Genomic DNA, 24,209 nt, shown 5'->3' with positions numbered 1-24,209 from the left:
GTAGCTACAAGATCAGAGCTGTTAGATGTTTTCTTTAGCCGCGTCTCCCTTTAATTAAGGAGCCGTCAGCTCGAGACGTGAGCGGTCGCCTCGGCAGCGGCCACTGGGGGGAGGCGCGCTCCGAGGAGGCCCGGGCTGCGACCCCTGTGATCAGCCGCTCGAGTTGACCTCCTGACCTTGAGGAGCTCTAGGGGGAGCGGAGCCGTTAGGGAATGATCTGGGTTTTATTTGACAGCGATTCACGTCTATCCCTTCGTCCGTCCTTCCATCTGTCTGTCACTCTCTTGTGCGAGTCGGGTGCTTTCGGGTGCAGTATTTTAAGCTGCCATAGGCAAGGCGGCCGTACATCAGTTCGCCCGTATTCATTCTTCTTTGAGTTCGTGCGTCGAGTTCGTACCGTCTCTGTCCACTCAGTTGGACGTGCCCGTCGAATGGAGTGTTTCCCCTTTCGCTGCCTCGGGTAGTAGATCATCAATCCGTCACTTCCTTAAGTGTGCTCGCCCGTCCTCCCGCCTGCTCTCACTCCCGTGTCCGATGTAACTGAGCGCGTTCCCCATCGCGGCTGTAGGGACGCCGCGAACAGGTGAGGGAGGAGGGAGCGGAGCTGGGCGCAAGGAAAGAGCCGGGAAGGGGGGGAGGATTTCCCATTGAAGTGACCGCGGCGGTGACGCGAGGTCTGTGGTTCGGCACTGTGCCATGCGCACTGATTGAAAACTTTCTCCTTTAATAAGTATATTGGCTTCAATGCTTTCATGATCGAATTCCTTTTTTCTAAAAGTACCCCTCCATCCGCATCTTTCATCACTTTGAGCCAGGTCCGCCTTCAATAATTTTCCTGGGTATACAAACTCAGTGGCCTTTCCATGTGTTGTGTCCTTCCAGCAATGATTTGCGTGTAGTTAGCGAACTTGTTACGCGTGACTTGGTTTGCTCGGATGTATCTTGAGTCTCACGTTGGAGCCTTCTCTGGTAAAGTTCCCTGTCGTAAAATGTATCTGGTTTCTATAATGGCTGTGTCATCAGACAGTCTAACACGGTTAATATTCTCTCCATCTAGACGTTTATACAGATCCAAATATCCATTACCGAAACTCTGCGCTTAGTGTATACTGTGAAAATGAAATGTATTCAGTAGAAACTGATGCAGTAATTGTCACAAATATTATAATACACAGATCTGAAACAGCCGCACTCAGATGGCAGAATACGCCACGGTGGCGAAATGTTAACTACCTCGCCTGGTATACAGGAGGTCGTGGGTTCGATCCCGATCCTGACGCCTGCTGCTGTATATTTGGAGTTTGCATGTTCTCTCTCTCTCTCCCCATGGTTGCGTGGATTTTACTCCGGGTCCTCCAGTTTTTCTGTCGACATTTAGAAGCATGCGTTTAGAATATTTGGCGGATATAAATTTCCACACGATAAGCCAATTCGTTGAGCTATCATTTGTGGCCTGGTCGCTTCTGAAAAAAGATAAATAGCTCAGTGGGCCTTACCTGGTAAAATAAAATAAAAAATAGTTTTTAATCTTGATTTGAAGCTTTCGTGATTGCAGGAATCCATACTCCTTGGTTCTTTTGGTAAAGTCACGTGATTTCATCGTTTAGTCTAAATACAAATGGGAAGGGGAGTCGAGCAAGGAGACGCGATCTCTCCAGGGGCACTCGCAGCGACTCCAGATGCTTGGCGAGTCGTTCCATGACGGGATCGTGAGACAATTCCAGGGCTTGGGGGAGGCCTTCATCCAGAAGTGGAAATATCACGGCTGCTATTGATGCTGATGGCGACCATATTTAGTACACGTGTATATACGTATGTATTATATAGGCTTACACATGCTTAATACGTGATCACAACGCATGTTTATGATATCGTTAAAGCATTTAGGAAAAACGAGTGGGCTTGGACAGGAGACGTCATAGCTGCACGAGATGATTGCCTCTGGTCAACACGGAATAGCAGCCGAGGAATGCACCGCGCGCGAGAGACGGAGCGACGGTGAGATGAGTTTGTGTGCTGGTGGATTGTCGCATCGCTGGAGCGTGAACGATTGGGGAGGCCTTCGCCCACCCGTGGAGTGGGCATGCTTTGACGATGTGGAGTGACGTCTCCGTCTGCAGAGACTCGAGGCTACAGGAAAGGAGATTGAAATCGCGATGCTATGGATTTTTTCATGAACAGGTGGAAGCCATCCCGGGCCCTCGCGGCCCTTCCCGTGGGGCCCCCGCCCGCCCTCCTCGCCTGCCGGCCATCCCGGGGAAGCGCGCCTCTGCCAAGGGAGGGAGAGGAGCGGAAAGAGAGAGCTTGTGAGAGAGAGAGAGAGAATCAAGGCGGTGTCGCTTTGAATGGCGATGTGGGGAGACACGGGGTGGAGGCGCGGCGAAGAGAAGGCAGATTTCGCGTCATTAACGGAGGTGCCTTGAAGATTAAACACAGAGTGTCTGTGTGTCACTGTGTGTGTGTGTGTCTATCCGTGTGTATGTCTGTGTGTGTCTCCGCGTGTATGTGTGCACCACCCTGCGTGTACGACTGTGTGTGTACAGTATGTCTGTCTTTGTGTGGGTGATTCTGTTGTTGTGTGTAATTGCGTCAGCGTGTGTGTAACTATTGATGATAAATGTTCGCTAACAAGACCTTCTTCGTCTTTGTAGGGTGCAGTGATGGGGAGCGGTGGCGCAGCCGTTAGCGTACTGCGCTGTCAACAGGCGACCCGAGCTCGATTCTCACTCACAACCAACAACAGTGGAGATATTTTAAACAGTTTCTGAGCCTCCCCTAGGTTGACTCAGCCCTAAATGAGTACATGGGGCGTGGATAAACTTCAGCACTGGGAAGCAAAAGTGGACGGTCTCCCCACTCCTTTTGTGCTTGCCTTAATAGGCGCTCGCTAACTTTTACCAACAGTATGTTAATGGATATATATGTTGTACTTCATAGAGAGCGGTGGCGTAGTGGTTAGCTCACTTCGTGTTTCTGTTTTAATGTGTCTGTGTATGCATATGTCCATGTGTTCGGGGATGTGTGTGCGTTGACGTGTACCTGTCTGAACGTGTGTATCGTTGTATCTGTGTGTCTGTCTACATGTGTATGTGTGCGTATCTTCAAATAAGTGTGTGTGTGCGTGTCTTCGCACGCGTGCGTGCCCGTGTGCCCGCGTACGGCTGTGCACGCATCTCGCCCGCGCCGTCACCCTCGACGAGAGTTCTTCACCCCCAGCGCTCGCTGCCCCAGCTCCCCCCGCCACCAGCAGAGCCCGCTCCAACATCTCCTGCTGCCTCTGCCACCGGCTCGCCTCCTCCTCTGGCCGTTTCCCGTTATCTTCCTGCACCCCCCTGCACTGCCGCTCACGGTCGCCGTGACTCAGCCTCCTCCTCCTGCACTCCGCACCGAGGAGCAGAGCCACCATGCATTGCCGGGCGTCGTTTCTCCGCGACAGTCCTCGTCGCCTAGAACGCGGCCACCATCATCATCACCATCATCATCGTTCAATCCCCACCGCCAGAGACCCTCAGAGGCATCGCCCCCTCTCGAGCTTGGCTTGCGAATGCCGCTAAGCTACGCGCCTCAGTCACGGTCATGTTGAAATTGTGCGCGTTACAATTGGCATCATGATAATTATGTTTTTTTTCTTTCACATGTATGTTAGCACATATGTGCATATTTACACATATGTGTGTGTTTGGGTTTTTTATTCAAACACTGTATGTGCGCTGCGTATGTGAATATATTCACTCATGGACTCCTCCACCCACCCCTCTGACACTGCAGGCCACGGCTCTTCGCTTTCCGCCTCTTCCCTCGCACGGCTCCACTTGGTAATTCCCCTCTTCCCACCGTCCCCTCTTCACCCCAAGTTCCAATAATAACCTTGCTCAATTCAAGGCACGGATTAACTCTTACCGAGCACAACTTTGAAAGCGCAGTTTGTTGCTGACCGCTGGACGTTTTGGATCTGTAGCGCGAGACATTCCCTCGTGATCGCGTGAATTCATTCTCGCACCGGACCCCCCCCCCCCCTCCCTGGACGAGATGAGCAGCGCTCGGTGCTCCGGCACCCAACGCGCCACTTCCGCCGCTCGGTGTTTGCGCGACTCCCGCTTTGATCTCTCGCGCGGGACGGCCGCTGCGCGCTCCTCGTCTGGCCGCTCCTCGTTTCATCAGCTCCGACAAAAGGTCGCGCCGCTCGCTTATTGCGGCTGCGCTCTCGCCCAGCGCGACCCGTCCATCTCCCCACCGAGGGATGTTCGTGACGGCGGGGGGGCTAGAGGGGGTTGCGGTGGAGCTGGGGAGACGGACGACAATGGTCATGGGGGGGAGTCGAGGGGCGTTGATGTGAGGGATGGAGGGGAGGGGGGTGGGAGCTGATGGGGTGGGGGGGACAGCAAGCGAGCGAGTGAGCGGCCGGAAATGACCCCACAGTGGGGGGGGGGGGGTCGACTTAGGAGGGGGACGTGGGGGGGGGGTAATTGTCGAAGGGGCTGTGCAGGGATTGGTGAATGGAGCCGGGCACGGTTCCGTGCCTGGAACGACGCCACCGCCACTACCACCTCCTCACCGCGGCGTCGCTCAGCTGATCATCATCAATGAACGTTGGAGATCATCGCCACCATCACCTGGAGAGACAGATTTACGAAGAAGATGATTCATCTGCTTATCTATCCTATCATCAATTAATATCAGCGTGGTCACCATTATCAGCATGATTTCACAACGAAGGTCTTGATGTTTGCCGATAAATGTTAGGAACCTGTCACGTGAGTTACCGGGTGAAATACGTGCATCGATTGAAACTCAGTTTATCAAATGTCGTCAAACACACACTCGATAGAGATACAATCTTAATATACACAAACAAATTAAACACAATGTCGTTTTAAACAATACAACCCATTATCATTTTTACGACATTTTTTTTATTTATCAACACAGTTGACCATAACGTGTGCAGTTTAATTTGTTATAACGTTTTCAAATATTGTTTTAACCAACAGCTTAGAGCTGAATGTGTTACTCTGCATCACGTGTTTGCACAGCTGTAGTCGAGTTCTGTTTGTTAATCGCACTCTGAAAGACGCGTGTGCTGTGTGCGTCCATCCTCCGACCACGTGACCCTGAGCTGTGCCGGATCTGGTCGAGTCCCGAAAGCGAAGCGCGTGGGGAGCTGGCGAGCAGTCGGGAGCAGGGCAGCCGGAGCGCGCCCGGCGCTCGACCGTGGCCTGGCCTGGGCTGTGGCAAGAAACTCCAGAGGCCGTCGCGTGCTTCCAGGGGACATGCACCGACTTGGTGAGCGTGGTGTGGGGGACGAGAAGCGTGTAAGAGGGACCTGGGTCGAGAGCAGCGGAGCAGAACACGACCAGCAAAAGAGCAGTGGGCAGAGATCAGGGGCGCAGTGAAGCAGGGAGCAAGAAGCAGGGAGCAAGAAGCAGAGAGCAAGAAGCAGAGAGCAAGAAGCAGGGAGCAAGAAGCAGGGAGCAAGAAGCAGGGAGTAAGAAGCAGGGAGCAAGAAGCAGGGAGCAAGAAGCAGGGAACAAGAAGCAGGGAGCAAGAAGCAGGGAGCAAGAAGCAGGGAGCAAGAAGCAGGGAGCAAGAAGCAGGGAACAAGAAGCAGGGAGCAAGAAGCAGGGAGCAAGAAGCAGGGAGCAAGAAGCAGGGAGCAAGAAGCAGGGAGCAAGAAGCAGGGAACAAGAAGCAGAGAGCAAGAAGCAGGGAACAAGAAGCAGGGAGCAAGAAGCAGGGAACAAGAAGCAGGGAGCAAGAAGCAGGGAACAAGAAGCAGGGAGCAAGAAGCAGGGAGCAAGAAGCAGGGAGCAAGAAGCAGGGAGCAAGAAGCAGGGAGCAAGAAGCAGGGAGCAAGAAGCAGGGAACAAGAAGCAGGGAGCAAGAAGCAGGGAGCAAGAAGCAGGGAGCAAGAAGCAGAGAGCAAGAAGCAGGGAGCAAGAAGCAGGGAACAAGAAGCAGGGAGCAAGAAGCAGGGAACAAGAAGCAGGGAGCAAGAAGCAGGGAGCAAGAAGCAGGGAGCAAGAAGCAGGGAGCAAGAAGCAGGGAGCAAGAAGCAGGGAGCAAGAAGCAGGGAACAAGAAGCAGGGAGCAAGAAGCAGGGAGCAAGAAGCAGGGAACAAGAAGCAGGGAGCAAGAAGCAGGGAGCAAGAAGCAGGGAGCAAGAAGCAGGGAGCAAGAAGCAGGGAGCAAGAAGCAGGGAGCAAGAAGCAGAGAACAAGAAGCAGGGAGCAAGAAGCAGGGAGCAAGAAGCAGGGAACAAGAAGCAGGGAACAAGAAGCAGGGAGCAAGAAGCAGGGAGCAAGAAGCAGGGAGCAAGAAGCAGGGAGCAAGAAGCAGAGAACAAGAAGCAGGGAGCAAGAAGCAGGGAACAAGAAGCAGGGAGCAAGAAGCAGGGAGCAAGAAGCAGGGAACAAGAAGCAGGGAGCAAGAAGCAGGGAGCAAGAAGCAGGGAGCAAGAAGCAGAGAGCAAGAAGCAGGGAGCAAGAAGCAGGGAACAAGAAGCAGGGAGCAAGAAGCAGGGAGCAAGAAGCAGGGAGCAAGAAGCAGGGAGCAAGAAGCAGGGAGCAAGAAGCAGGGAGCAAGAAGCAGGGAGCAAGAAGCAGAGAGCAAGAAGCAGGGAGCAAGAAGCAGGGAGCAAGAAGCAGGGAGCAAGAAGCAGAGAGCAAGAAGCAGGGAGCAAGAAGCAGGGAGCAAGAAGCAGAGAGCAAGAAGCAGGGAGCAAGAAGCAGGGAGCAAGAAGCAGGGAGCAAGAAGCAGAGAACAAGAAGCAGGGAGCAAGAAGCAGGGAGCAAGAAGCAGAGAGCAAGAAGCAGGGAGCAAGAAGCAGGGAGCAAGAAGCAGAGAGCAAGAAGCAGGGAGCAAGAAGCAGGGAGCAAGAAGCAGGGAGCAAGAAGCAGAGAGCAAGAAGCAGAGAGCAAGAAGCAGAGAGCAAGAAGCAGGGAGCAAGAAGCAGGGAGCAAGAAGCAGGGAGCAAGAAGCAGAGAGCAAGAAGCAGGGAGCAAGAAGCAGGGGGCAAGAAGCAGGGAGCAAGAAGCAGAGAGCAAGAAGCAGGGAGCAAGAAGCAGAGAGCAAGAAGCAGGGAGCAAGAAGCAGAGAGCAAGAAGCAGGGAGCAAGAAGCAGAGAGCAAGAAGCAGGGAGCAAGAAGCAGAGAGCAAGAAGCAGGGAGCAAGAAGCAGGGAGCAAGAAGCAGGGAGCAAGAAGCAGGGAGCAAGAAGCAGAGAGCAAGAAGCAGGGAGCAAGAAGCAGGGAGCAAGAAGCAGAGAGCAAGAAGCAGAGAGCAAGAAGCAGAGAGCAAGAAGCAGGGAGCAAGAAGCAGGGAGCAAGAAGCAGGGAGCAAGAAGCAGAGAGCAAGAAGCAGGGAGCAAGAAGCAGAGAGCAAGAAGCAGGGAGCAAGAAGCAGAGAGCAAGAAGCAGAGAGCAAGAAGCAGAGAGCAAGAAGCAGGGAACAAGAAGCAGGGAGCAAGAAGCAGAGAGCAAGAAGCAGAGAGCAAGAAGCAGGGAGCAAGAAGCAGGGAGCAAGAAACAGGGAGCAAGAAGCAGAGAGAAAGAAGCAGAGAGCAAGAAGCGGAGAGCAAGAAGCAGGGAGCAAGAAGCAGGGAGCAAGAAGCAGGGAGCAAGAAGCAGGGAGCAAGAAGCAGGGAGCAAGAAGCAGAGAGCAAGAAGCAGAGAGCAAGAAGCAGAGAGCAAGAAGCAGGGAGCAAGAAGCAGGGAGCAAGAAGCAGGGAGCAAGAAGCAGGGAGCAAGAAGCAGAGAGCAAGAAGCAGGGAGCAAGAAGCAGAGAGCAAGAAGCAGAGAGCAAGAAGCAGGGAGCAAGAAGCAGGGTGCAAGAAGCAGGGAGCAAGAAGCAGGGAACAAGAAGCAGAGAGCAAGAAGCAGAGAGCAAGAAGCAGGGAGCAAGAAGCAGGGAGCAAGAAGCAGAGAGCAAGAAGCAGGGAGCAAGAAGCAGGGAACAAGAAGCAGAGAGCAAGAAGCAGAGAGCAAGAAGCAGAGAGCAAGAAGCAGGGAGCAAGAAGCAGGGAGCAAGAAGCAGGGAACAAGAAGCAGAGAGCAAGAAGCAGAGAGCAAGAAGCAGGGAGCAAGAAGCAGGGAGCAAGAAGCAGAGAGCAAGAAGCAGGGAGCAAGAAGCAGGGAGCAAGAAGCAGGGAGCAAGAAGCAGGGAGCAAGAAGCAGGGAGCAAGAAGCAGAGAGAAAGAAGCAGGGAGCAAGAAGCAGAGAGCAAGAAGCAGAGAGCAAGAAGCAGAGAGCAAGAAGCAGAGAGCAAGAAGCAGGGAGCAAGAAGCAGAGAGCAAGAAGCAGGGAGAAAGAAGCAGAGAGCAAGAAGCAGAGAGCAAGAAGCAGAGAGCAAGAAGCAGAGAGCAAGAAGCAGGGAGCAAGAAGCAGGGAGAAAGAAGCAGAGAGCAAGAAGCAGAGAGCAAGAAGCAGAGAGCAAGAAGCAGAGAGCAAGAAGCAGGGAGCAAGAAGCAGGGAGCAAGAAGCAGGGAGCAAGAAGCAGAGAGCAAGAAGCAGGGAGCAAGAAGCAGGGAGCAAGAAGCAGGGAGCAAGAAGCAGGGAGAAAGAAGCAGAGAGCAAGAAGCAGGGAGCAAGAAGCAGAGAGCAAGAAGCAGGGAGCAAGAAGCAGGGAGAAAGAAGCAGAGAGCAAGAAGCAGAGAGCAAGAAGCAGAGAGCAAGAAGCAGGGAGCAAGAAGCAGGGAGCAAGAAGCAGGGAGCAAGAAGCAGGGAGCAAGAAGCAGAGAGCAAGAAGCAGAGAGCAAGAAGCAGGGAGCAAGAAGCAGGGAGCAAGAAGCAGGGAGCAAGAAGCAGGGAGCAAGAAGCAGAGAGCAAGAAGCAGAGAGCAAGAAGCAGAGAGCAAGAAGCAGAGAGCAAGAAGCAGGGAGCAAGAAGCAGGGAGCAAGAAGCAGGGAGAAAGAAGCAGAGAGCAAGAAGCAGGGAGCAAGAAGCAGAGAGCAAGAAGCAGGGAGCAAGAAGCAGAGAGCAAGAAGCAGAGAGCAAGAAGCAGGGAGAAAGAAGCAGAGAGCAAGAAGCAGGGAGCAAGAAGCAGGGAGCAAGAAGCAGGGAGCAAGAAGCAGAGAGCAAGAAGCAGGGAGCAAGAAGCAGGGAGCAAGAAGCAGGGAGCAAGAAGCAGGGAGCAAGAAGCAGAGAGCAAGAAGCAGAGAGCAAGAAGCAGGGAGCAAGAAGCAGGGAGCAAGAAGCAGGGAGCAAGAAGCAGGGAGCAAGAAGCAGAGAGCAAGAAGCAGGGAGCAAGAAGCAGAGAGCAAGAAGCAGAGAGCAAGAAGCAGGGAGCAAGAAGCAGGGAGCAAGAAGCAGGGAGCAAGAAGCAGGGAGCAAGAAGCAGAGAGCAAGAAGCAGGGAGCAAGAAGCAGGGAGCAAGAAGCAGGGAGCAAGAAGCAGGGAGCAAGAAGCAGAGAGCAAGAAGCAGAGAGCAAGAAGCAGAGAGCAAGAAGCAGGGAGCAAGAAGCAGGGAGCAAGAAGCAGGGAGCAAGAAGCAGAGAGCAAGAAGCAGAGAGCAAGAAGCAGGGAGCAAGATGCAGGGAGCAAGAAGCAGGGAGTGTGCAGGGACGGCTCAGTTTTGAGTCGGTGCATTTATAATATGCAAAGCAGCACAGTATGAGTCTGCGTGTGTATGTGGTGCGGTGGCGCATCGGTTAGCGCGCTGTTCGATGATCCTGGCGACCGTGTGTACGTGCATGAACGTACACTTACACGTCGACGTATGCCAATACGCATACCAACGCTTGCAAGAATATACACATACACACACAAATATGCATGCACGTACGCACACGCGTACGCACAAACACATGTGCATATGAACATACACATGTACACATACGCATGCACGTACAAAAGTATGAACGGCACACATACGTATGAACTATCGTACGCACAAACATGCGTGCAGGCACACGCGCAACAACACGGACACACACACACACATGCACGTATCTGCACACCAGACTATGTCAATACGTTCTACGTTCCGACCACAGACTTTGGAGTTTAATACCGTGCTCATCGTGAAGGACAATCACACCGTCTGGAGAACGATTGCATCTGTGGAAGCGTATCGCTCTTCTGTCGATACGAGCATGGTTACTTCTCCGTGAGCTCCATCCGTTGATTCATCCACCCTAGTCGAGGACTCGGTCTCATCCGCCACGCCGTGTTCAACCACCACCCCAGTACAACCACCGCTACCATACTCAGACGCTCACTCACGCCCTCACCACGCTGCAAGTCACAACATGCGTCTTCTGCGTCTTCCCTCGCACTGCTCCACTTGGGAATTCCCTCCCACCGTCTCCTTTCCCTCGAACCTTGCTCAATTCTTTGTGGGCTCAGCAGTCGTGAGTCATTGTCGAGGAAGAGACCGTCGGTGTCGGGGTGGCGCTCGCGAGATCGCGCGAACTCCAATCAGGCAATGAGCGTCCCATGAAACACTTCTCCTGCGTGTCTGTACGTGTGTGTGTGTGTGTGTAAAGTATGTGTGTGTGTAAAGTATGTGTGTGTGTGTGTAAAGTACGTGTGTGTGTGTAAAGTATGTGTCTGTACGTGTGTGTGTGTAAAGTATGTGTATGTATACGCGTGTGATAAAACCAATACACAGCAGCAGCCGCCGTTTGCCCTTAAGTGGCCGTGACGTTGCCACGGCGCTTGTGCCAGGCTAGGTGCACTTTAAGGCTGGAACGTCAAGTGTGGAAGACTTGCTGCTGGCCGGAGGTCACGGGACAGACCCAAGTGTTGTGGGTTAACTGACTGAGATGACGGACAGATGCTCCACATGCGCTCCTCACTATGCAAACAGATGCATGCACGCAGAAATGACAAAGATCACCCGTATAGCCTTAACAGACTGTTGGGGAAAATGCTGTTAGCGAGCACCTATGAAGGCCGGCACGGCACACGAGGGGGTGGGTGGCCAACACTATGCCCGGCCGCCTTTGTCTTCTTAGTGGCGATGATTACACATCGCAACAGGTACTCATTTGAGGCTGAGTCGACCTAGGGGAGGCCCAGAACCGGTCCAGGTTAATTGTCACCGGTGTTGGCCGTGAGCGGGAATCGAAACCGGGTCGCCAGATTCGCAGCGCAGCGCAATAACCGCTCCCCTCACTCACACCCGCGCACACACACACATCTATACAATCACAAGCATACGCACAGCATATTTACACATATACATATGCTGTACGTATGCTTAGTGATTGCATATTTACAATGTAATATTTTCATTAAAATTGTCTGAAATGTAAATGTATTGCTCTTCTGTTGTCCCTGCAAAAGGCAACCTCATCAATGGAGCAAAACAGTCGACGGCGTAACGTGTTTTGGAGCTCTGTATTTCATTAGTCTATACATCTACCACACGTTTAATTTGCGGGTATATTTTTCAAGAAGTTCAAATATTGTTGATTCCTATATTTAGTTGTCTCTTGAATCGCGCTGCGATTGAATTCGCGTTTCATTTGCTTTGATGTGCGGGCCTCAGAGATGTGATGTGGCGGTAGGGTGGCGCAGTGGTGAGTCTCTGTGTGGCCAGCGCTCTTAATAGGTGCTCGCTAACAGCACTTTCCCCAACAGCCTGCACCTCTCTACGAGTTCTATTCCAGCTCACGGCCAACCTCAGTTGCAAGTATCTGACCTGGTCGACTCAAGCTGACATGTGGCGGCAGTGTGGGGGTGCCGTTGTGACACGTCTCGCAGCGGCAGCGGCAGCGGCAGCGGCAGCGGCAGCGGCAGCGGCAGCGGCAGCGGCAGCGGCAGCGGCAGCGGCAGCGGCAGCGGCAGCGGCAGCGGCAGCGGCATCTCGGGGTCGAATTCCCGATTGCGGCCCTGCCTTCTTGCCCTTCTGTTTTTGTATTTTTTTTTTTTTTTTGTTTTTTTCTTTTTTTCTGTTGTTTTTTTTCTGTGCGGAGTTTGTGTGTCCCCCACCCCCCCCCCCCCCTGTTTTGCAAGGATTTCCTCCAGGTTCTGCGGTTTCCTGCAATAGTTAAAATGAACATACATGTACCTGCTATTGGCCAAACATCCAAATGTAAAAACACGACATGCAGATCACGCACCTGCGAGTGACATCGCGCTCCCTCGACTGCGACAACCCGGCAGGACCCTCCTGATGAAGAGCCTCGAGACTCAGCGAGGCTTTCCTGGGTACACCAGCCTACTAATGACGTCATGAATGTGTACTAACTATACGAACAAATAATAATAATAAAATAACACGAAAGTGCTATTCATTATTGGCCAATAACATTTAAACATTATTCCATATAAATAACGATTGTGAGATAATACGATTGCAAGTGGTATGAGTGTGTGTTATACACATGCACCGCGATTGTAAATACACTTTGCGATAATAACAACACCAAACCATAACAACTTTTGTAAAGGTGTTGTTTATTTAGACAATTATAACATTATTGACTGAGACTTACATATATGTAAAAAATGCAACATACGTCACGTTTGACAGTTTTGACTCCATAGCTTCCAGGGTATGGTTAGAGCCAGGGGTAGGTGGTGTGGTCAAGGGTAGGTGGCAGGGTTGTAGGTAGGTGGTCGCGTTACGGTTAGAGTTAGGATTAGGAGTAGGTGGTAGGGTTTGGGCTCGACTCAGGTTTATAAATAAGTGGTAGGGTCAGGGGTAAGTGGCAGGGTTAGATCAGTGGTAGGTGGCACGGTTAGGGTTAGAGCTATATTCAGGTTTAGGGGTGGTTAACAGGAGTCAGGGGTGGGTGGTTGGAGTGTTACAGGAGATGTCGTAGATCACGCGCGATACTCTCAGAGAACGCCAGCACTTTCTCGCACACCTAATTCTGAAACATATACAGTATACATATACTGCAGGTACTCTGATGTGCATCTACTCACCCCCAACATAAACGCCACAATGATGCCGAATGCACTGCCGCAAACAGCTCGCGTCGTGAAAGACTCCGCAAGTACACAGACACGCGCAAGTACACAAACACGCGCAAGTACACAGACACGCGCAAGTACACAGACACGCGCAAGTACACAGACACGCGCGCAACGCGCAGACGTCCGCCGCGTGTGCGCATGCCGCGTCGCGGTCTGGCGAGGCTTTGTGACGACGAGCGCGACTCGCTCTCAAAGCGTGATGATGGGGCAAGTGCTGTTAGCGAGCACCTATTAATGATGAAGCCCGCACGGTGCCCGATGGCGTGGTGTCGCCTGCACCACGCTCGCCAAAGCCGCATTTGTCTCTCTCGTGCTAACGTGGAGACACGCATGGAATCAAGTACTCGTTTACGGCTGAGTCAACCTATGAGGCGCCCAGAAAACGTTCGGTTACCACTTGCAATGGTTGGGATTTGAATATGGATACAACCGAGATCATTCGCGATTCACCGCTACATGCGAACACGCGAGTACAGACAACACACACACAGATACAAACCCACAGCGAGCAGATGCACACACACAACGACACCCCCCAACCCGTATCGCCGTCATCAGCCTGCTGAGGCAAGCGCTGCTCGCGAGTATCTAAGACGGGTGGCACGACGCACGAGGGGGTGGGTGGTCAACACCACGCCCGGTCGCCTTTGGCTCCCCACTGTTGATGCACACACACACACACTACTGATGCACACACACACACTACTGATGCACACACACACTACTGACGCACACACACACTACTGATGCACACACACACTACTGATGCACACACACACTACTGACGAACACACACACTACTGATGCACACACACACACATACTACCAAAGATGTGCATACAAACGCATCCACACTTGCAAACTTAAAAACACTCACGCAAACTGTATATACAATCCGTAGCACAAAGACACAAATACGTGCAAAGCTACGGTTACAAATCCCCACGAAGACAAAATCTCCCCTTTTATCCTGTAGCAGTCCCGTGGGGCAAGTGATGTGTGCGAGCATCTCGTTCAGATGAAGGCCGACACTGCACACGAGGGTGGGTAGTCGTCATCACACCCGGCCGCCTTTGTCTTCCTCGTGGAAATATTTACACATCGCAGCACCAGGTACATATTTGAGGCTGAGTCGACCAAACTCCCCCCCCCCACTCTCTCTCTCTCTCTCATTGGTGTATCGCTTTGCTCGTTTTGGTTTGCACTGCGCTATAAACAACACGATCTTGTCTTCGGCATCATTCTAATTATTACGTCTATTATCATTACCAAATATGGCATAAATTACGCAATCACATTAGGTCTTTGGTTATAGCTGAGGGTGTGATGTACAATCCGCATGCACTGGGACACGTGCATACACAACAAGAAAGATCCCCGTATAGTCGCTAACAGACTTTTGCGGCAAGTGCTGTCTGAGAACACCTATGAAGGCCGGCACGGCACACACGCACACACACGCACGTTGTAGTGTAATGTGTGTGTGTGTATTGAACGTGCACACACACACATGCACGTTGTAGTGTAGTGTGTGTGTATTGAACGTGCACACACACACACGTAGTAGTGTAGTGTGTGTGTATATTGAACGTACACACACACACACACGTTGTAGTGTAGTGTGTGTGTGTATTGAACGTACACGTACACACACACACGTTGTAGTGTAGTGTGTGTGTATATTGAACGTACACACACACACGTTGTAGTGTAATGTGTGTGTATATTCAACGTACACACACACACGTTGTAGTGTAATGCGTGTGTGTGTGTATATTGAACGTACACACACACACACTTTGTAGTGTAGTGTGTCAGTGTATATTGAACGTACACACACACACGTTGTAGTGTAATGTGTGTGTATATTGAACGTACACACACACGTTGTAGTGTAATGTGTGTGTATATTGAACGTACACACACACACGTTGTAGTGTAATGTGTGTGTGTGTATTGGACGTACACACACACACGTTGTAGTGTAATGTGTGTGTATATTCAACGTACACACACACACATACGTTGTAGTGTAGTGTGTGTGTGTATTGAACGTACACACACACACGTTGTAGTGTAATGTGTGTGTATTGAACGTACACACGCACACACACACGTTGTAGTGTAATGTGTGTGTGTATATTGAACGTACACACACACACGTTGTAGTGTAATGTGTGTATGTGTATTGAACGTACACACACACACGTTGTAGTGTAGTGTGTGTGTGTGTATTGAACGTACACACACACGTTGTAGTGTAATGTGTGTGTATTGAACGTACACACACACACACACGTTCTAGTGTAGTGTGTGTGTATTGAACGTACACACACACACGTTGTAGTGTAATGTGTGTGTGTGTATTGAACGTGCACACACGCGGCGGGGTTGGTGGTAATTGTGCAGTAGCCGTTTCACGGTGTGTGAGTGGACTGTGGAAAGCAGGATTACACAACAACGTTTCACCACCACCACAACCAACACCACCACCACAACCAACACCACCAACAACAACAGCAGTAATATTCCGAACCAATATCCCCGTGCCGAGCCCTACTGAGGAGAATCAGAGAAGCCGCAGCCAGTCCGCGGGGCGGGGGGCTGCGGTGATGCCCCTTCCTGGTCGGGGCGCGTGTCTCGCCTCTGTCCGCGTTCACTCGGGAGCTGGTGGCACCACCGGCGCTCTCCGGGTGAATACTAATCTGCTTTCCATCGGGATCTCGTAATGAAATGCTCCGAACAAATGTAAATGATAACAGGTAATTATCGGTCGTAATAGTAAAGGTTGTTTCGTTTTAATGAGAGTTCGAAGTCGCGTGTGGCACAGTCGAGGTGTGTGTGACACAGTCGAGTCGCGTGTGACACAGTCGAGGTCGCGTGTGACACAGTCGAGGTGTGTGTGACACAGTCGAGGTGTGTGTGACACAGTCGAGGTCGCGTGTGACACAGTCGAGGTGTGTGTGACACAGTCGAGGTGTGTGTGACACAGTCGAGGTCGCGTGTGACACAATCGAGGTGTGTGTGACACAGTCGAGTCGCGTGTGACACAGTCGAGTCGCGTGTGACACAGTCGAGGTCGCGTGTGACACAGTCGAGGTCGCGTGTGACACAGTCGAGGTGTGTGTGACACAGTCGAGGTGTGTGTGACACAGTCGAGGTCGCGTGTGACACAATCGAGGTGTGTGTGACACAGTCGAGTCGCGTGTGACACAGTCGAGTCGCGTGTGACACAGTCGAGGTCGTGTGTGACACAGTCGAGGTGTGTGTGACACAGTCGAGGTGTGTGTGACACAGTCGAGGTGTGTGTGACACAGTCGAGGTCGCGTGTGACACAGTCGAGGTGTGTGTGACACAGTCGAGGTGTGTGTGACACAGTCGAGGTGTGTGTGACACAGTCGAGGTGTGTGTGACACAGTCGAGGTGTGTGTGACACAGTCGAGGTCGCGTGTGACACAGTCGAGGTGTGTGTGACACAGTCGAGGTGTGTGTGACACAGTCGAGGTGTGTGTGACACAGTCGAGGTCGCGTGTGACACAGTCGAGGTGTGTGTGACACAGTCGAGGTGTGTGTGACACAGTCGAGGTCGCGTGTGACACAGTCGAGGTCGCGTGTGACACAGTCGAGGTGTGTAACAGGCGTGGGGAGGCCTTCGCTCATCCAGCGATGGATCGACCTGCTAAGGCCATCCCCGACTATCCACCCCTAATGTTACAATCTTCTACCCTCACAATCCCCACCTTCCCCCACACACTGCCAAACTCCTATCGGGCCCCCGACATCATCCAGCCGTGACTGCAGGACCCCAGTTTCTTCAGAACGAACGCAACGCGAGGAGGGACCCCGATTCGCACGAGACAGACCGGACACCCTGCGAGAGAAGCGGCCGTACGAACCCTCGCTACCATCGACAAGGAACAGCAAGAGCCAGCAGCAGCAGCTCGCGTGTTGTGGCTCCAAGCCCCGGCGGGATGCCCCGGGCTGTCAAAAAACAAAGATGACGTCTCGAGGTGGCTGAGTGGCTCTGTAGTGGTCACGGACACTGACCGGGCACCGCTGAGGTCCGGGCTTCATCTGCCCGTGATTATAATGAGCCCTCCCATCGTAGTAATGGTCTGTTACCCGATCACCAATGCATCACAGTATATAACAACAACGTGCATAATCTGGCCAAAATTCCAACTCTGAGAATTACAAAAAACAGCTTTCGGTTAGACAGCCATAGGACAACCATATTGCTGGATCTCACATCTCGAGCGGTTCTGCGACGCCTCGCTGAGGTCGAGAGCGTGCACGCAGTCGCCGTCCGATCCCATCCGAGCGACACCCGTGCCACGAAGTCGCACTGCTCATCGGGACTCGAGCTGCTCAAAGCCCAACACGTGACCCGAAGACAAAGCAGAACAGGAGGACGTGTTCGCAAAAGCGCAGATGCATTTGGACCTGACAGCTGCTCGGCGGTTTCCGTACACATCAAATATTTAGGGAGGGAGGCGCTGCGTGTCCCGCGCGTGCCCGTGGCCGTGTCCCCGAGTCCTCGGCGTTGACGGGACCCATCGAGGGCCGCCGCCGCCGCCGCCGCGTTCGTCTCGACGTTGAAGCCGATTTGTTCACGTGCTGTGCAATTATCTACACTGCATCTATTTCACTAAACTGGTCACTTTCTTTTACAGAAATATAATTATCTTTCCTTTTGTATTTGAATGTTAAATTGTATTTTTGCCTAATTAACTGAGGCCATTTTACATTTAGTTTATTATAAAATTCAGTATGCATTTGTTAAATGTGAAATATTTTTTTCTGTGTACTTAAAATGAGTTTATATTACCCATAGGAGCATAATTATTATCGTGGTTGCAAATAATGTAATCAACAAAATACATTTGGAAACAACTCGCCTCCGTCACACAGCTGTCGCTCTACAAAGAACACGGCCGAATGTTTTGACACATCCCATCAGCCACACGGCCTTCTGCGAGTGCATCATTCAAGCTGCACTGGTCCTTCACCCAGATCGCGCTCGCAACGGAGGCAATGCTGCTTCAACTGCCGTGTTTCATCTGCTGGTGAAATTCTGGAGGCTGATTGAGAAGGCCTACGTCGGTGTCTCCGTCCGTTTACTCATTGGTTTGTAACTCGCGATACGGGCGGGGACGGTTGATAGATCACGCCGAGCGAGTGAGAGGGGTCGTAAGTGCTTGTAGGGAGGGGCCGACGTCTCTCGATGAAAACAACAATGCAATGCGACTCCAATTTGATTCTCACGCAGCTCTTATCTCGATGCGGGAATTCCACAGTTTATGGAGGAGGCGAGTACTTCCATAAGACACTAATTATTGACTTTGAACAAAGTGGCACTTATGTAAATGGATGTCGGAGGAATGATGATGATATCCGTGGCAATTCGGAGATCATGATGACGATCGTGGTAATTGGTGGATGATGAGTATGACAATGACGTGCTACACACAACAGGAAGTCTTCTTTTAAAGCACGGTTGCTGAACACAGGCCCCAAAGGTCCAAAATGTCAAACGGTCAGCAACAAACAGCACTATGAAAGCTGTACAAGTCAAGAGTTTACACGTGTGCGGAGCATAGCCCAGAAGATGTGTCGTAGCGTAGACCCCGTCGAGTTACGCTGGCGGTGCGCTTCAACGTTCAGGCGTTCCCGTCCCATTTGTCGCGAAATCGCGCGACGTGATGCCGTGCTTTGGTCGTCGACATGTGTTCCTCTAGCGACTGTTGCGTCCCTGGTCTGTTTGCTTTTTCAGATAGCGTGAATCCCTGCAGCTCAAATTAGCACTGGGACATGGTAGGGGAGAGTCTTTCCATAAGACAGCCACTGTTGACATCCCCATGAAGTGATACTCATTCTATCGACCTCGGATGGATGATGGGCTGAGTCTCCACCCCCAACCACGATGTAAACTCGCAACCTTCTGATTGCGAGCTGCTCACTCGACCTCTGCGTCACGTGGGGATAACATCTTCTACGTCAGATACAACCTGTCCGAAGTTCGTTCTAATGACTTGGAGACTGCGTTTTACTTTTGTGTAGTGAAATTGACGACTTCGCAAATATCCATTATGGGGCGCTCGGACTGGCTTTTTCAGACATCGTTCGTCGTGATCGGGAATCGATCTCAAGTAGCCGAGTTCACAGCGCAATGCGCCACCGTTCCTGCCCTGGGTTTGTTTTTCTAGAGTGAAACTACGTGGACGGATTAAAACATCCATTACACTTCTTCTGAAATGAACCCCGCTGAAGCCCAGGGTATTGAGACATCCGTCCTGACTGTTGTCAAAAATTAGTGAATACATTGCGTGCGTATGAGTGATGGATGTACCTGGACATACAGCGAGGAGATCAGCGCATGCACAGCAGTGAGACAGATGGTGGCTTCGTAGAACCATGAGGGATGGCGAGGGATTGGCGAAGCCTTCATCCAGCAGTGGATAGAGCATGGCTCTTGATGACGATCACTGTCATGTTGATATTGATGACTATGAGAGAAATAAATGCTCCTATCACCCACTGGAAACCCATCGATGTAGTGTCGTCATAACATCTGCCCATCTCTATATTCAATTAAAACGACTGAACACATTCGTCAATAACACTGCCTTAAATATATAACAGACGACGTTTCGGGCAATGTACCTTCTTTATAGCATTTATAATATATGGCCATTGTGTTGACATGGATGCGCCACGACCCACGCAGGATCGCCAAATAAATGGTTCCGTATTGAATGGGAACGACGCCTTCCACGCGATCTGTGTGTGCACAGCCGTCCACGACTCGTGTCACACGCTCCGCTCACGTTGCACAGCACACGCTCGTCACACGCTCGTCACTCGGCAAACTCGGACAAGACATTTGAACAAGGACCGGAGCGATTTGCATCCGCGTGCGCTGGCATTTGTTTAAATATTTATTTAAATACCGTACGGTTAAGAGGCGATTCGTATTTCCGTAATTTATCATAACATATAGAGTACAAAAAGTATCATGAAATGAGGGCACACACACATACACACACTCACACCGTGGCTACACACACACGTGTGTGTGTGTGTACACATGCACACACGCGTGTGTGTGTGTAGCCACGGATCCACATACATACACGTGTGCGTATTGTTAAGTTCGTGGAACATTGTAGCTAGATATACTGTCTGCGTATGTGTCGCCGTGTATGCATTTTGTGTCGATGTGTTTCTGTGGATATTGTATGGATGTGTGTGTCTGTGTTTTCAGTTGCATACGTGTGCGCATGTTTCTCTGCGTGTGCGCGTTTGTATGTGTACACATACACCTGTGTATACACCTGTGTATGTGTACACACATACACAGGTGTATGTGTGTACACATACAAACGCGCACACGCAGATAAACATACACCTGTGTATGTGTACACACCTGTGTGTCCATGTGTATGTACATATTATTGTGTACACGTGTGTGTCGGTACGTGCGTCTGTGTATATCTGCAAGTGAATGTGTGCGCGCGCGTGTCTGTGTGTGTGTACACGTGTATTTACACGTGTATATGTGTGCTTGCGTGGGCGCACGCACATACGTGCGCATATGTGAACGTGTGATTCGGCACGCAGCTAGGAGATGAACGTCGTGTCTGTAACACGCATGGCAGCGCGTGCCCTCTGTATGTGTGATGCATGTCTGGCTACGTGTATGTACGCACGCATGGGTGTAGACATGCATATATTCACGTGTGTATGGGCCTCCACTCTAGAGCTGACTGGAGGGTACTTGGTCGACTCTTCCACGTTGACCAGACGTGTTGGAAGCAGTGGGCGTACCCACACCTTGCCCCACCAGCAGTGCATGTGCGACACGCATTCCCGACATACAAATGATACGGCTCGCCGCCTCGGCCATTCCCTCTGCCTCGTGACAGGAAAAAAATATATAATAGACAAAACGTAAATTAAAATTGCTTCAAACTAACGAGATTGTGTTTGCTGTCACTCTGAGTGATACAACTTCATCATATTCATATTTAATTAACCAGCGATGCATGACATCTGCTCACGAATGCGGGAACACCGAGTTTGGTTCCGGACAAAAGTTACTCTCGTTTTCCTGATAGCGTAGCAGACAGAGGCAGAAACGATAGCTTAAGATAATGTAATGTTTGCTAAATCTTGACTTAAAGATTTCGTGACTGCAGAAATTCATATTCTTTGAGACTTTCGGTAAAGTCACATAGATAGGTGCAAATTAAAAAAAAAAAATACGACGTTTCGATCACAACACAAGCGATCGTCATCAGGATGAAAAAACATGACGATCGCTTGTGTTGTGATCAAAACGTCGTAGATTTTTGTTTATTTTATTTTTATTAATTGAAACCTATCTACGTGACTTTACCGAAAGATCCAAATTAAATGTTTGTTATATTTATAAAGTTAACTAAGATACTGTAACGTTTGTTATCCTTGAAAAAGTTAACCACAAGTCGGTCAATTCTACTCTCAGTCAGTAAGTCAAAATTCTGCTCTGCGTTCTGCAGAAGAGTCATTGCCCGAACCATTACCCTCGTAACTATATCTCGTGTCATGATGTATTCATAAAAGTGAGTTGAATCTCTCTGTTTGCATTGCTCTGTAACATTAACGATACATCCATTTGTGTATCTCTGTTGGGTGACGTGAGTGGACTTGGGCACAGAAGAGGTGAGAGCAGGCGGACACGAGAAAGGTTGGCGATGGGAGGCAAGCCCAAGGGGATGGGAGGGGAGGCAACCCAAGGGGAGGGGAGGCAGCCCGAGGGGGTGAGAGGGGAGGCAAGCCCAAGGGGAGGGGAGGGGAGGCAGCCCAAGGGGGTGGGAGGGGAGGCAGCCCAAGGGGGTGGGAGAGGAAGCAGCCCAAGGGGGTGGGAGGGGAGGGGAGGCAGCCCAAGGGGAGGGGAGGGGAGGCAGCCCGAGGGGGTGGGAGGGGAGGCAAGCCCAAGGGGAGGGGAGGGGAGGCAGCCCAAGGGGGTGGGAGAGGAAGCAGCCCAAAGGGGTGGGAAGGGAGCGGAGGCAGCCCATGGGGGTGGGAGGGGAGGCAGCCCAAGGGGAGGGGAGGCAGCCCAAGGGGGTGGGAGGCAGCCCGAGGGGAGGGGAGGCAGCCCAAGGGGAGGGGAGGCAGCCCAAGGGGGTGAGAGGGGAGGCAGCCCAAGGGGGTGGGAGGGGAGGCAGCCCTGGGGACAGTCGCGGCCGCCGAGCAGCAGGCGGAGCGGCGGGTCGGCAGCGCGGGAGACGACTCCGCTGTGGAGTCTCTGGGCCCCTGTGATGACGCGTAGAGGTGCCCCATGCCTCATGACGAGTAGTCACTCGTTCTTTATCCTCCCTCTGCCCTGAAGAAGGACCATTGTGCGAAACGTCATTCACGTTCGCTGTATGTCCGTTAAAAGACAGCGCTAATGATGGTGGTGAGTGGTGTTGTTGTTGTTGTTTAGCCGGTGCCCGTGCGACTCCGCTGCCACAACCGCCGAATCGGGGCCGCAACTCGATTGTCGCGATTCGATTGGAGAGCCGCTGCCTCTCTGCACCTCGGTGGGACTCTCTGGTTCCGACCATGACCCCAGAGAGACGGGGTGAAGGTGCAGCCCTGCAATTCCTTGCTCAAGCCACTGCGAGCAGAATGTCCCCCACTACAGAGTTCTCTCTGCAGTGTGCTTTGGCCTACTCTTCCACGCTGACCAGACGTTTTAAAATAGGTAGTCGCACCCACACTTTACCCCACCACACATGAGCCACCGATCAAATGCTTTGTATCAATCTACGCCGCAGGGTAGACACAGGCGGTCGGACAGGACTTGCATTGCAAGTCAAGTGTGCTGATCACCACACCATGACGACATTTTACCCTCGAGGTAATATTGGAAAATACAAATACAAAATGCAGAAACCGTGAATTATTCTCGTGCCAGGATGGGCAACCACCGTGCAAAACAGGTACTACAGGCTGCTGCTACGTCGTCACCAGAGGGCAGAACGGCAACATACAAAACAGTTGTACTGCACGTCTATGCTGCCACACAATCTAAGTTCCCCCGCCTTCCACCGACCAGCACTGACCAGCGTGGAGAAGCATGGTCGAATAACCCCAACGACCCATGCGACGTATGGGGGCGAGGGGGGCTCATCCAGCAGTGGATTGACAAAAGGGGGCGGGTGTGTGCACGTGCACTCGGCATTCACTATTCGAGGCGTGCACCGCGATCGTGAGAGTCGTAACTAAAGAGAGAAATATTCTTCATTTGGTTTGTGATCGCGTTTGTCAAATCATAAACACGACATCATTATAGCTACACTCACAAAGTGAATACTACACGCGCTAAAGCCGGGGTCTAACGTGTGACAACAATATAAATAATACGGGGTAAGGGTATCTCTGAGAAGATTCGACGTTTCGGTCAACCAGCCTTCGTAAGGATTTCTACCCAACCCCCCAGTCAAGCTTCACTCCGTGGGAAGTCGGCTCATGCGGCTTTGCTGCCCCTGCAGTCTTGAACTCCCGATTCAGGACCTTCCCTTTGACCTTCTGCCTGTGACTGACTGCATCTCTCTCCAGATTTATACAGAGACCCATAGACTCACACAGAGACCCATAAACTCGCACAGAGACCCATAGACTCACACAGAGACCCATAGCCTCGCACAGAGACCCATAGACTCGCACAGAGACCCATAGACTCGCACAGAGACCCATAGACTCACACATAAACCCATCGACTCACACAGATACCCATATACTCACACAGAGACCCATAGACTCACACATAAACCCATAGACTCACACAGAGACCCATATACTCGCACATAGACCCATAGACTCACACATAAACCCATCGACTCACACAGAGACCCATAAACTCACACAGAGACCCATAGACGCACACATAAACCCATTGACTCACACAGAGACCCATATACTCACACAGAGACCCATAGACGCACACATAAACCCATCGACTCACACATAAACCCATAGACTCACACAGAGACCCATAGACTCACACATAAACCCATCGACTCACACAGAGACCCATATACTCACACAGAGACCCATAGACTCACACATAAACCCATCGACTCACACAGAGACCCATATACTCACACAGAGACCCATAGACGCACACATAAACCCATCGACTCACACAGAGACCCATATACTCACACACAGAGACCCATAGACTCACACATAAACCCATAGACTCACACAGAGACCCATATACTCACACAGAGACCCATAGACGCACACATAAACCCAT

The sequence above is a fragment of the Lampetra fluviatilis genome, chromosome 2, assembly GCF_964198595.1.
Source record: "Lampetra fluviatilis chromosome 2, kcLamFluv1.1, whole genome shotgun sequence".
NCBI classification, from domain to species: Eukaryota; Metazoa; Chordata; class Hyperoartia; order Petromyzontiformes; family Petromyzontidae; genus Lampetra; species Lampetra fluviatilis.
Note: the sequence above shows the minus strand (reverse complement) of the source record.